Source organism: Ochlerotatus camptorhynchus, unplaced genomic scaffold (genome assembly GCF_037179485.1).
Source record: "Ochlerotatus camptorhynchus isolate MF236.1 unplaced genomic scaffold, CSIRO-AGI_Acam_v1.1 ptg000091l, whole genome shotgun sequence".
Taxonomy (NCBI): Eukaryota; Metazoa; Arthropoda; class Insecta; order Diptera; family Culicidae; genus Ochlerotatus; species Ochlerotatus camptorhynchus.
In genome coordinates, this window is record NW_027040581.1 from 1050500 (window position 1) to 1064231 (window position 13732).

At 39.3% G+C, this 13732-nt stretch overlaps 1 protein-coding gene across 2 annotated transcripts in view; it reads left to right on the top strand.

Annotated features, from left to right (window-relative positions):
• Window positions 1-13732, top strand: part of LOC135698614 (5-hydroxytryptamine receptor 1-like) — a 272267-nt gene that overhangs the window by 169114 nt on the left and 89421 nt on the right. For both annotated transcript variants that reach the window (XM_065218669.1, XM_065218668.1), the window contains one exon: window positions 7082-7137. The gene's annotated coding sequence lies outside the window, so the exon portion shown is untranslated. The remainder of the gene's footprint in view (window positions 1-7081; window positions 7138-13732) is intronic.

The window sequence follows — 13732 nt, forward strand, 5'->3', positions numbered from 1 at the left end:
GTTAAACGATCCGATTGTTTGAATGACCCCAAAGGTTGCCTGCAATAGTAAGATTTTTTTTTCGAAAGTTTAAGTTTAATTGGGGTTAAATAAGTTTTAATTTACTGCTATCTGTTTTAAAAGAGTTTTCACTTTTTTTTTGTCTGTATACAGCAAAACGATTTAGTGGTTCTCAGAATTTTGTAAAAATTGGTAGTTTTGTTCCTTATCGCAATATATTAGACCCGTATTTTTTTATTTTGTCACTAGGGTGACTATTTATATATTAAAACGGTAAAAAAATTCGATTTTTTTCAAAGATTAATAACTTTTGAACTGTTTGGCCGATGACGGAGCTCAAAATACCAAATGAAAGTTAATTAAAAGTTTTTTAGAAAAAAATATAATGATATTAAAAAATTGGGATTTTTGAATTGTTTATGACTTTAAAGTTTCGTAGATAGAGGGCGCATTATGATTTTATATTTTTCCTTAAAAATTAAGACCTTTTTACACAACATATATAAAATCAGCATTGCGCTTTTTTCGTTTTTGAGTTAAATTTTTTGTTGAAGTTATCAAGTTTTGGGTTTTTGCTCAATACTTCTATGCGACTAGACTATCATGCGTCTCCATTGATTTATAGCGACTGTAACATGGTCAAATTATCCATACAATTTCTGATCCTAGACTACCATGACATTCATAGAGACTTGAAAAATTGAATCAAATTTCAAAAGACTTGAATCAAATTTCAAAACCCAAAACATGATAACTTGAAAAAATATAACTCAAAAACGAAAAAAAAAACACATTTTTGAAAAACATGATTTTTTTATATGTTAAGTTAAAAGGTTTAAATTTTTATGGAACAATATATAAAATCATAATGTCCCCCCTATCTACAAACCATGGAAACCTTAAAAAATAAATTCAATCAATGTTTTTTAATACAAAATCCAGTGTTTTTTAAAATCATAATATTTTTTATCTGAAAAATACTTTTAATTAACTTTCATTTGGTATTTTGAGTTCCGTCATCGGCCGAACAGTTCAAAAGTTATAAATTTTTGAAAAAAAAAATCGTTTATTTTTTAAATGTTCTAATATATAAATAGTCACCCTAATGACAAAATAAAAAATACGGGTCTAATATATTACGATAAGGAACAAAACTACCACTTTTTAAAAAAATCTGAGAACCACTATATCGTTTTGCTGTATACAAACAAAAAAAAAGTGAAAACTCTTTTAAAACAGATAGCAGTAAATTAAAACTTATTTAACCCCAATTAACCTTAAAATTTCGAAAAAAAAAATCTTCTTATTGCAGGCAACCTTTGGGGTCATTCAAACAATCGCATCGTTCAACATTTTTTGAACTAAAATAAATTTAGCGAGGGTTCGCTTTAACGCCTTACTCCCTTATAAAGTGTACCCCGTATTCCCCTAATCTCATGAACTGTTGTTTAAAGAAATAGTATTCTAAAACCATGCATAAAGTGCTTATGTTTTACGAAAAATAGAACTGTGAAAAAACATTTCCTCCAAAAAGTAGGAGAAAATGGGGTAAAATGGTCCGAAACACATACCTACAAGGCTCTCCGGTCTATGGTACTACGTGCAATCGATTCCCCGGATGATTTCCCTTCGGAAAAGTCGTTTTTCATGGCCGGAATTCAGCGTGCTGTTGAGATATTGAATTTTGGGTAATTTTGGACCCATTTTGCCCATAGTGCAGTGATGGAAAAAATCATGAAAATCCAAAATCAGGAACGATCGAAAATCACTGCTGATCTTGAGATCAGCAATATCACAAACAGAAAATCACGGCGGATTTTATCTTAGCTGATCTTGAAGGTAGCAAAATCACACAGCAGAAAATCTAGGCTTATTTTAACCTTAGCTGATTTTGCGGTAACAAAAACCAAACGGAAAATCAAAAGATTGGTATTACAGTCAAAGTAAAAATCCGACATCCACTGCCATTTTGGAATCCAAGATGGCGGACCAAAATCCAATATGGCGGCCCCGGACAGGGAATATTCATCTAAACCCATGCAATATGAATATCTACGGAATGGGCTCGATCAGGGGAAGTGGAAAATTGACATCCGCTGCCATTTTGGCATCCAAAATGGCGGACCAAATTCCAATATGGTGGCCCCCGAACTAGGAATATGCATTTAAACCCATGCAATATGGGTATCTACGGAATGAGCTCGATAAGGGGAAGTGGAAAATTGACATCCGCCGTCATTTTGGAATCCAATATGGCGGACCAAATTCGAATAGGCGGCCCCGGACAGGGAATATTCCTCTAAACCCATGCAATATGGGTATCTACGGAATGGGCTCGATAAGGGGAAGTGGAAAATTGACATCCGCCGCCATTTTGGAATCCAGGATGTCAGACAAAAATCCAATATGGTGGCCCCCGGACTGGGAATATGCATCTAAGCCCATGCAATATGAATATCTACGGAATGGGCTCGGTGAGGGGAAGTGGAAAATTGACATCCGCTGCCATTTTGGCATCCAAAATGGCGGACCAAATTCCAATATGGTGGCCTCCGAACTAGGAATATGCATTTAAACCCATGCAATATGGGTATCTACGGAATGAGCTCGATAAGGGGAAGTGGAAAATTGACATCCGCCGTCATTTTGTAGTGCAATATGGCAGACCGAAATCCAATATGGTGGCCCCCGGACTAGGAATATGCATTCAAACACATGCAATATGGGTATCTACGGAATGAGCTCGATGAGTGGAAGTGGAAAATTGACATCTGCCACCATTTTGGAATCCAATATGGCGGACCAAATTCCAATAGGTGGCCCCGGGCAGCGAATATTCCTCTAAACCCATGCAATATGGGTATCTGCGGAATGGGCTCGATGAGCAGAAGGCACCGGACAAGAAATATGCATCTAAACCCATGCAATATGGGTATCTGCGGAATGGGCTCGATGAGGGGAAGTGGAAAATTGACATCCGCCGCCATTTTGGAATCCAGGATGTCAGACCAAAATCCAATATGGTAGCCCCCGGACTGGGAATATGCATCTAAACCCATGAATATGAATATCTACGGAATGGGCTCGATGAGGGGAAGTGGAAAATTGACATCCGCCGCTATTTTGGAATTCAATATGGTGGACCAAATTCCAATAGGCGGCCCCGGACAGGAAATATGGACCCTTGATTTCCAAAATGGCGGCGGATTTCAATTTTCCACTTCCACTCATCGAGCCCATTTCGTAGATATCCATATTGCATGGGTTTAGATGCATATTCCTTGTCCGGGGCCGCCATACTGGTTTTTGGTCCGCAATCTTGAATTCCAAAATGGCGTCGGATGCCAATTTTCTACTTCCCCTCATCGAGCCCATTCCGTAGATACTCATATTGTATGGGTTTAGATGCATATTCCCTGTCCAGGGGCCGCCATATTGGATTTTGGTTCGCCATGTTGGATTCAAAAATGGCGGAGGATGTCATTTTTATACTTTCACGCATCGAGCCCATTCCGTAGATATACTTATTGCATGGGTTTCGATGCATATTCCCTGTCCAGAGGCCGCCATATTGGATTTTGGTCCACCATATTGGATTTGTGGGAGCCATCTTGGGTTGAAATCCACCATTTTAATTTCATCCGGAATGTCGACTTGAATTTCGGAATGCCCCAAACTCTAGAATCTCACATATCTTCTTATCCTATGATTTTCGATGATTTTCATCTTGGTTGATATTGGTGCTGGTTGATTTTGAGAATCGAAATTCACGGCTGATATTGGTCGAAAATCACGTGTGATTTTCGTGGTGATGATGCCTTGTGATATTGGTGCCTGTGGTTTTAGGTGATCTTGATCTTGAAAGATTGCTGATTTTGATTTTCTGATCTTGATTTTAGCCAACACTACTGGCCAGAATCATGCCAAACAATTATGGTCCAAGCAGCAGCAAGAGGCGTCTTCTGGCATCGATACTAAGGTACGGAGGTCCAGCCTGGATTGAAGCGCTGAAAACAAAGGTGAACCAAAGGAAATTGAGCAGTACGTTCCGGCTCATGGCCATGCGGTTCGTACAGAACCATTTCGATGTCGGCATCACCTTAGCGGAGGACTACGAGTGCTATATAACGAGAGAAAGCAGAGGAGTACGAAAAATTGTGAGAACGGTGTCGATGGCTAAGTGGCAGCAGGAGTGGGATGCAGTAGAGAACGGTAGATGGACACACAGACTAATACCGATTCTTTCGACCTGGTTGAATAGGAAGCATGGAGAATAGACTGATGCAAAATTTGACTTTTTCGCTCCACAGTGCTTAAATGGTTTCAAATCGGGTCGTGATTAGCCTCCAAAAGTTACAACTCATTTGGTTAGAAACAGACTTCGCACAAACCATTTGAAGTTTACATGTAAATTACTATGGGAAATCTCAACTTTTTGTTCATTGCCTTCTAGTCTTTTTCCATATTGAGCTGCAAGACAGCTCGATAACTATTCTTATAGAAAATTTTCTCAGCTACAACTTTGCTCAAGATCGTTTCTATGTAAAACGAGACAGGAAATAGTTATTAATTATTTAAGAGATTGGTAAACTTATGACATGATCAAGCAGCTGCTCTGTAGGCAACACTGTATTTTGAAGTGTGACATAGTAGCCATGATTTTTGTGTCCTATTCAACGCCCCAGAAACACCAATGTTGCCTGCTGAGCAGTTGATTGAGCATGATCATAAGACATCAGCGCCTTGAACCATTGATAACTTTCGATCCTTGCATTTAATCAAAAAGTGATCTTCCGCAAAGTTGTAGCTGGCTTTTTACAAGTACAATTGAAAGTTTTTGAGGAAGACCGATTTAGTGAATTATTAGATAGACATGAAAAAAATCTTGGTTTTACCATAGTAATTCCCATACAAACTTCAAATGGTTTGTGCCATCTCAGTTTCTCACCAAATGGGTTCAAATTTTGAGAGATTAGTCAGGATCCGATTTGGAATCGTTTAAGTATTGTGGAGCGAAAATTTCAAATTTTGCATCACTCTAATGGAGAAGTCCAACGTCCACTTGACGCAGTTCTTGTCTGGTCATGGCTGCTTCCGGAAGTACCTCCATCGGTTCGGACACACAACGTCACCCTTCTGTCCGGAGTGTGGGAATGTGGAAGATTCACCAGAGCACGTGGTCTTCGAATGTCCTAGATTTGATGCTGTGCGAGAGGAGATGCTCGCCCTTAGCGCGGAGAATGTCGTCGAAGAAATGTTTCGGGAAGAGGGCACCTTTAACGCCGTCAGCAAAGCAGTAACGCAGATCATGTCAGCGCTGCAGCGAAAATGGGAGAACTCTCCGTCAGAGTAGGCTGAATCCACCACCGGGGATTAGCCGAGTAGAACGCGACGCTCACAAATTGGAGAGACGATCAGCGAAGTGGAAGCGCCGTTAAGGTAAAGTGAGGTGCACGGTCCTCTCCGAAGTAACACGATAAGTGGTTCCGGGGGAAAAAGGGCAAGGCGTCCAAATTTAAAATTTTCTGACCAAAGCACACTACTGCCATCTGGCTCCGTGTTCGCGGGAAATATTTAGCTAAGCCATGAGCCCGCATGCAGAAGTTATGAATTGGTTCGTGTCTGATCTAATCTGGGCAAATAATTTTGATCTAAATAAAAAAAATCCTATGGTTTTGACAGTTTGGATCACTGCACATTTAAATCGGCCGTTTACGATTTTCAGGCATAGGTCAGAATTAAGTGTCATGTCAGTTTGTCGGTGGTAATAATCCCACATATCGTTTCACCGCGACCGTGCACTTGGTCGTCAAGCTGTGGCATTATGGCCTTTTGAAGGTTTCCTCCTTGCCAAAAAACGAGCTCGTGCAAAGACCCCACCAATCCTGTACGGATGTTTTTGTGTTCAACCTTTATTTACGCTTTCGAGAAAGTTCCCGAATTGAAATTAAAAACTTCCACAATGCGACGATTGCTCATTACGAGGTTCGTAATCATTATTATTTTGCATTTATGATTGCCATTCAGAACACAACGAGCTCCGTATCCAATTAGCAAAAAGAGTCAACTTACTTGTCGTCACGCCACCAGTCAACCCATGCAAACACACATACACACACTCGAGCAACTTTATTCGCCGAGCAAATAGACACCCGGACCAGAACCAAGAGAGTCAAACAAACGGCCAAAGTAATTTATTATTTGAACACATTTATTTTCGCAGTTGTTTCTCCGTTTTCGGGCAAAACTCTTGGCAACTCCTTCTTTTGTTCTCAATTCCACACCGACGGACGCATTCTGATGAAGTACCTACCACTCTTTTAGTAACCTGATTTCCATGTTTGACTTGTACTTAAATTTACCCGGTGCAACTTTCGCCGCCCGAAAACGAGCTTTTCATGACGATGGTGGCGTTTGTCCTTTTTTTTTCATCGCTGGAATTGCAAAATTATTACCCACATTTAAACTGGGCGAAACTATGGCAGTGAATTGCTTTCGAACGGAGGGATTATACGATTTTCGTCGTTGTCGTTGGCGAGATGTAAAGCTTTATGCTTCATGTAAAATTTACGATATGCTCGCACTTTGCATTTTAATAGACGGGACGGAACGAGCGCGTCTGGGACGAGGAGATATCGAACAGAACTTTACGATGTTCGTTTGACGATGTCAAGTGACGGAGCAATCTGTCAGACACCGACAGCGGGAGCAGATGTTTCGCTCGGCTCGGGATCCACTCTGACACATCTCTGACAGGTTGCGGTGGCTGATGAAGGGGAAAATTGATGTCGTAACGGGCTATATCAATTCTGAGTCGTGTACAGCTAGCTCAGTGATGGGTGGTTTTCTGCCAACTGAACCGAGTTGAACAAGTCCGTTTTCGTCAGTTAGTTAATTGGATGGATCTACGAAGCGAAACTGGATACTATCGGCACCCCTTTCAATTTGCTTTATATTAGGATCTTGCTTTTTCATCAGTACAGTGCAATCACATGATCTATTTTCAAGTCTTAGAAAACTGTGTTTTTTGTTGAACGCAAATGACTGATCTAGCATTTCTTTTCATCATTTTCCCTTTCAGATTTCATCTGACTTGCTGCACTCGTACGCTGTTATACAAAGTTGCAGAAGAGGATGGTAAGTTTCTATTTTGGTGGTTGGTTGTTTTTCCCAAATGAAATATGCAGAGCATGGTCCATTCGAACGAAGGAAATTTAATAATTCAACTGATAACCTCCGGGTGGATGGATGAATTGAATTCTTCGAAAGATGTTATTTTGGGTAGGGTTATTGGGCTATGAAGGTTGTAGAGCCACTGAAATAAATGCTGTTGGTGGGACGATTTTGCTTTCTTTTTCTGCGAATTCCATGAAACTTCGCATAATTGTTCACTAGGGGGCAATGCACGCAGTTTGTGCTGGATTTTTGCCATTTTGAAACCAACATTTTCAAAATGGCGTCTTCGATATTTTTCAATAAATTATAGCATGAAAAAGGATTATGGAATCGAAATGACGTTAGAGATAAAATTTTAGGAAACTGGATTGCCTTTTCAGAAAAAGATATAATCTGAAAAAAAAATCACAAACTATCGTTAAAAACAAATAAAAATGTGTATCATTTTTCTCCAGTCAGAATCACTGCTAGTCTCCCAAAAGTCCTCCATGTTATTTTTGATGTGTTCCACGACAACTAGACGATATTCCATTATCTTTGTACGGTGATCTTCAGTTGCGACTTATAAAACTGTAACACCAGCGCGGAAAATAGACAATACCAATCACCGAATATTTTCTCAACTAGCATCACTCCATTGTCGTATTGCATGTGCTCCATTTTGCAGCTCGTCTTTCACTTTAACTTTGTTGACTCCATGGTACTGGAAAAGATATAGCAATATACGTTATGAGCAGTGCTGTGAAATAATGGTTCATAGATTGTGAAATGAGGGATCATTTAAACTTCACACGATTTAAAGTATTTCAATGCAACTATATGAAATGCACCTTCTAAAGTGTGACCAATGACTAATGTCATCACTTACTTATACATGAAATCAGCCTCGACCAACCTGGCAGAACGCGCCCTATTCGTCACTGAACCAAATGGCAGGACGGTCTTAATTTCATCTCATTTCCGTCTAAGCTCCGTCTCAGTTTCGACTAAATTCCGTCAAAATTCCGTCAAAATTTCGCCGCAATTCCATCTCAATTTAATCTAAATTCCATATGAATTCCATCTAAAGTCTGTCTCAATACCGCTTTGATTTCGTCTCAAATTCTTTACGGAGCCGATAATTCATTGCTTTACGGAGCCGATAATTCATTGTTCTTTGTTTGTAACAAAATTCACTTAATTCTATGTCTAGTAGGAGTTGGGCCGAATACTCGCGGCTAAAGGGTGATACGGTCAAAATTTGGTCAATATCAACTTGACGTATTTCTTTCAATTTTGCATTTAAAAAACCTGAACACCCCTCATTTTGAAGGTGTGTGTGTGTAGAATGTTGCTCCTATTTTGATTTTGGAATTCACTCTTCAGTTGTCAAAATGCCGTCCAAGCAAGAAGAGCAGCGTATCAAAATTTTGCTCGCGCATCGCGAAAATCCGAGCTACTCGCACGCAAAGTTGGCAAAATCGCTAAAAGTTGCCAAATCAACCGTTACAAATGTAATTAAAGTGTTTGGGGAACGTTTGTCGACAGCCAGGAAGTCTGGATCGGGGGGAAATCGAAAACCGGAAGCCGCTGAGACGACAAAGAGAGTTGCCGGTAGTTTCAAGCGAAACCCTAACCTCTCTCTCCGAGATGCCGCAAATAAGCTGGGTGTATCGTCTACAACCGTGCATCGAGCCAAAAAACGAGCCGGACTATTGACTTACAAGAAGGTAGTGACTCCAAATCGCGATGATAAACAAAATACGACGGCCAAAGCGCGATCCCGGAGGCTGTACACGACGATGCTGACGAAGTTTGACTGCGTGGTAATGGACGACGAAACCTACGTCAAAGCCGACTACAAGCAGCTTCCGGGACAGGAGTTTTATACGGCAAAAGGAAGGGGAAAGGTAGCAGATGTTTTCAAGCACATGAAACTGTCAAAGTTCGCAAAGAAATATCTGGTTTGGCAAGCCATCTGTACCTGTGGCTTGAAAAGCAGCATTTTCATAGCTTCCGGGACTGTCAACCAAGAAATTTACGTGAAAGAGTGTTTGAATAAACGTCTGCTGCCTTTCCTGAAGAAACACGGTTGTTCCGTACTGTTTTGGCCGGATTTGGCATCTTGCCATTACGGTAAAAAGGCCATGGAGTGGTACGCCGCCAACAACGTGCAGGTGGTTCCCAAGGACAAGAACCCTCCCAACACGCCAGAGCTCCGCCCAATTGAGAAATACTGGGCTATTGTCAAGCGGAACCTAAAGAAGACCAAAAAACTGCTAAGGGCGAGCAGCAGTTCAAGGCAAACTGGCTTTCTGCGGCGAAGAAGGTGGACACACTGAAAATATTGTTTCGTTAATCCTCTCACGCTTATTTCGTAGAAAGAGTTTTCGTACATAACACTATGTTTTTGTTGATCATACGAAGCATTCGTGTTGCATGTCATCGGACAAAATGTTAACTTTACGGTTAATTTGTAAAATACACGAAGTTACTTTCGTAACGTAAAATCTGCTTTCGTATGTGATACGAAAACAATTCGTGTATACAAGCGCTTATTAGTATGCGTTGTGCAAATCCGTTTTCATATAAAAATCCAATCGCATTCAGTTCATTGCCTTCGTCGCGACGCGTTCAGAGTTCGCTAAGTTCTAAGTTCTCTAAGCTAAGTTCTGCAAGAAGTGCGTTTTTAAGTGAAATTAGGCAGGAAAAAAAATTGACGAGCCAAAACTGAGTAAGTACCTAGTTACAGAGTTTTTTTTCTCATCCCCTTAAAAATACAAAATACAGTGAGGAATCCTTATTTCCGGATGGTTTTTTCGTACGTATTCTTTTTTGAGGTTATTTCGACGTGACAAAAAACATCCGGAAATTAGGATTTCTCAGTATTTTGCATATTGCATCCATGGGGGGAAGTGATCAAATATCGCGTTGCCCAACTGTCTTCCAGTTCCCCTAATATTAATTTAATTAACTGCAATTATCGATTCTTTTAGTCGATTTTCTCTTGTTAATTTTTTAATTTATTTATTTATTTATTTGAGAGGGAAAATCCTGCTTGGATTAACATTTCAAGCTGAACAATGCATTAGGTCCTATGTAACATTGACAAATTCTCTTTGCATCCTCACGGCCATGTTAAGACATTCCCAACTAACACAAATCTATGAAAAAAGCTATTATCTAGCTTCTAATACAACTAACATCCAATTCGGCACAAAAGCATTTGTAAACAAACTTTCTAAGTCCCTTTACATGCGAACCGAAGTACGCTCACGCAAACCAACATTATCATCGGATGGGAGCAACTCTCACCTTTCCGTAAGTGGTATTGGTTTTCGTGGGCGTACTTTGGTTCGCGTGTAAATGGCCTTAGAAAGTTGGTTTACAAATGATTTTGTTCCGTTATCAAATTTTATGCCTGAAATATCATATTTTGTCTGACTTTCAGGTGAGCGTGAACCATATACAGAAACATACATATACGAGCATATAAGCTTTTTTTTGGCTCAGAGTCATAGAAATGGATTGCTATATTTGTGGTATTCGCTTTGACTCAATTAGATTTATGACAAATCATTTTAAATTGTTCCATGAATTTCCTGAGAACCATCACTATCAATGTACATATCATGGTAATTGCAACACCTTGTTTGTCACTTTAAGTTCATTGACTCGTCACTTTAAAGGTCACATCCAAAAACAACAGCATCCTCCTCTATCTTCACCCAGCAATCCATCCTCCGATCCATTGTCTTCATCCGTTTTACAACAAAACCAACCTATATTTGAATCAGCATCATTGTCAGATTATAATCAATCATCTGTGTTGCCTTCGATTGACGTCCCCCAAGATAAGGTTTCAATTGACAAGAGTGGTATTAAATTCACTCTTAAGCTTCACAATAATAACAATTTTACGCGGAAAGATGTTTTAAACATTCAAAAAAGCGTGATGAATGAAATTATCAATCCAATTGTTGGCTCAGTAAGAAATTTTTTGAGCCAGCATTGTAATAATAATGACTTGGAGCATCGCTTACAGTTAACGTCACTCGTTCAAGAAATATCAAATCCATTCTACAGATGTGAAAATGAGCAACAATTGTTCAACTGGCTTTCACAAAATGACTACGTAAGCGGTTATGAGGAATTCGAAATCAACAAAGAGATTGGTGAAAAATACTGTCGGGGAGAAATTGTCTACGATGAGGTTGATGTTACGGGAGTTCTACTACCCCTATCATTTCAATTTCGTAAAGTTTTTGAGAAAAATGACTTGCTTCTCCATACACTTGAAAATATGGAATCGATTGCTAATCGATCGTTGCTAAATGCACATTTTATCAATGGCGCGTTATGGCGTGCAAAAAGTAAACCATTTGTTGATGCGGGAAAAATTGTTTTGCCGTTTTTTCTTTACATTGACGATTCTGAAATCAATAACGCCCTTGGGACGCATACTGATCCTGTATCTTTTGTATATTATTCATTTCCGGTTGTAGAAAACTCAGAAATTTACTTGGCAGCAATTATCAAAGGACACGATTACAAGGAGTTCGGTAACGAGAAATGCTTAAGCGCCTTAATTCGGTCTATTCGGGATATAGAGGAGAATGGAATTCTCATAGAAACATCAGAAGGAAAAAAGAAAGTTCATTTTGTTCTAGCACTTTTTATAGGAGACAATTTGGGTCTAAATAAAGTTCTTGGATTCACCTCATCATTCAATCATCAGTTTTTCTGCAGATTTTGCAAAACTCCTAAGTCAATTACGCATACTTTGAGCACAGATAATATGAGTTTGTCCCGTAACACCCAAAATTATTCTGAAGATGTAGCGGCCAATGACCTCAGTTCAACAGGCATTAAAGAACAATGTATTTTTAATACTATCGAGTCTTTCCACGTGACTACCAACTATGCTGTAGATTTAATGCACGACGTTTTTGAGGGTGTCTGCCACTACGATATTTGTCATATCATCGGATACTTCATATCAAGCAAATATCTAACGATAGAAACATTAAACACACGTAAACATATGTTTAACTATGGGGAAATAGAGATTGACAATATATCCCCTGAAATTACCCAAGCTCACTTAAACAAGTTCCACTTGAAAATGACTGCGAGAGAGATGATGTGTTTTATACATCTATTTCCTCTTATGGTTGGTGACCTCATTCCGGGTGACGATGAAGTATGGTTGTTTCTTTTGAATTTGCTAGAATTGATTGATGTTCTTCTTTCTTTTGAAATTTCACATGATTTGGCAGAACGACTACGTTTTATAATCAATAAACACCACCAAGATTACGTTCAACTGTTCAAAGACACGTTGAAGCCCAAACACCATATTCTGTTGCATTATTATACAGTGGTTCTGCAATCAGGACCTCCAAGGCATTATTGGTCTTTTCGTTTTGAAGCGAAGCATAAGGAATTCAAGACGTATGCTCGCAACATAACAAGCCGAAAAAACATATGCATCTCCATTGCAAAAAAGTATCAGCTGAAGTTCGCCCATGCCATACTAGAGCCTGCTAAGCCAGCGTATACCGTACAACCCCATCACGCTATCATTACAATACACTTTGATTTGATTAAAGTCTTCTGTGAGAATCATAACTTTGATCGTAACAATTTTCTTTGCTATTCAAAATGCATCTATAAATCAAAAAAGTACAAACAAGGTTTTTATATTTGTCAATATCTAGATGCAGTTTCAGTTGAAAATGTTACAATATTTCAAATAAACGAAATAATCTTATTCGTGGGTTCTCCATGTATCCACGTTGTTTGTAAGAGAATTAAAGTTAATAACTATTATGAACACTACGCCGCTTATGCAATCGAAACGTGCAATCCCTTAGAACAAAGCGAATACTACATTTTGTGCATCGACAATTTAGCTGGCCCCCCTATCAACCTCCACAAAACGGCTCGGGGGTTGAACATGATAAGGCCGAAGCAATATTGCTAAATTAGCATATTCACACAAAAAATAGTATGTTTATCGTATTGATGTATGTCTCAAAGCTGTGCTATCGCTAGATGATGAATCCCTCACAAGAACAACCCGATGCACCAATGATATCAACGCAAAATAGTCCAGAAACAATGACGCAATTCGTGAATTTAGCAGATTTTTGTCAAATTCCTGTGATAAACATCATGAACGTTGAAAACGAAGATAACGTATTAAACCCGGATGAAGACGAATCACGGGCACCGAATCTTAATACAACAGACGGAACATGTACATGCCAACAGCTTGTCCAGCAGTACGGAAGCACCGATACTGATATACTCGAATTGCATGCGTTGCTCAACAGTTGGAATCTTGGGGATCTTTTTTCGTATTTCTATAGTAAGTCACATTGCATCTCATATTTATTCCCTTCCAAAAGGATACTAACATCCATAATTTTACATGAACAGGTCAACATATGTATGTCGGTGTACTGAAGCACCTTACTCCGGAACTGGCCATAACGATTATTAACCAAGCGTGTATCCCACTGGGGGCACAAATCGAATTTAATTACCACTGGAACAAATGGATAAGAGCTAC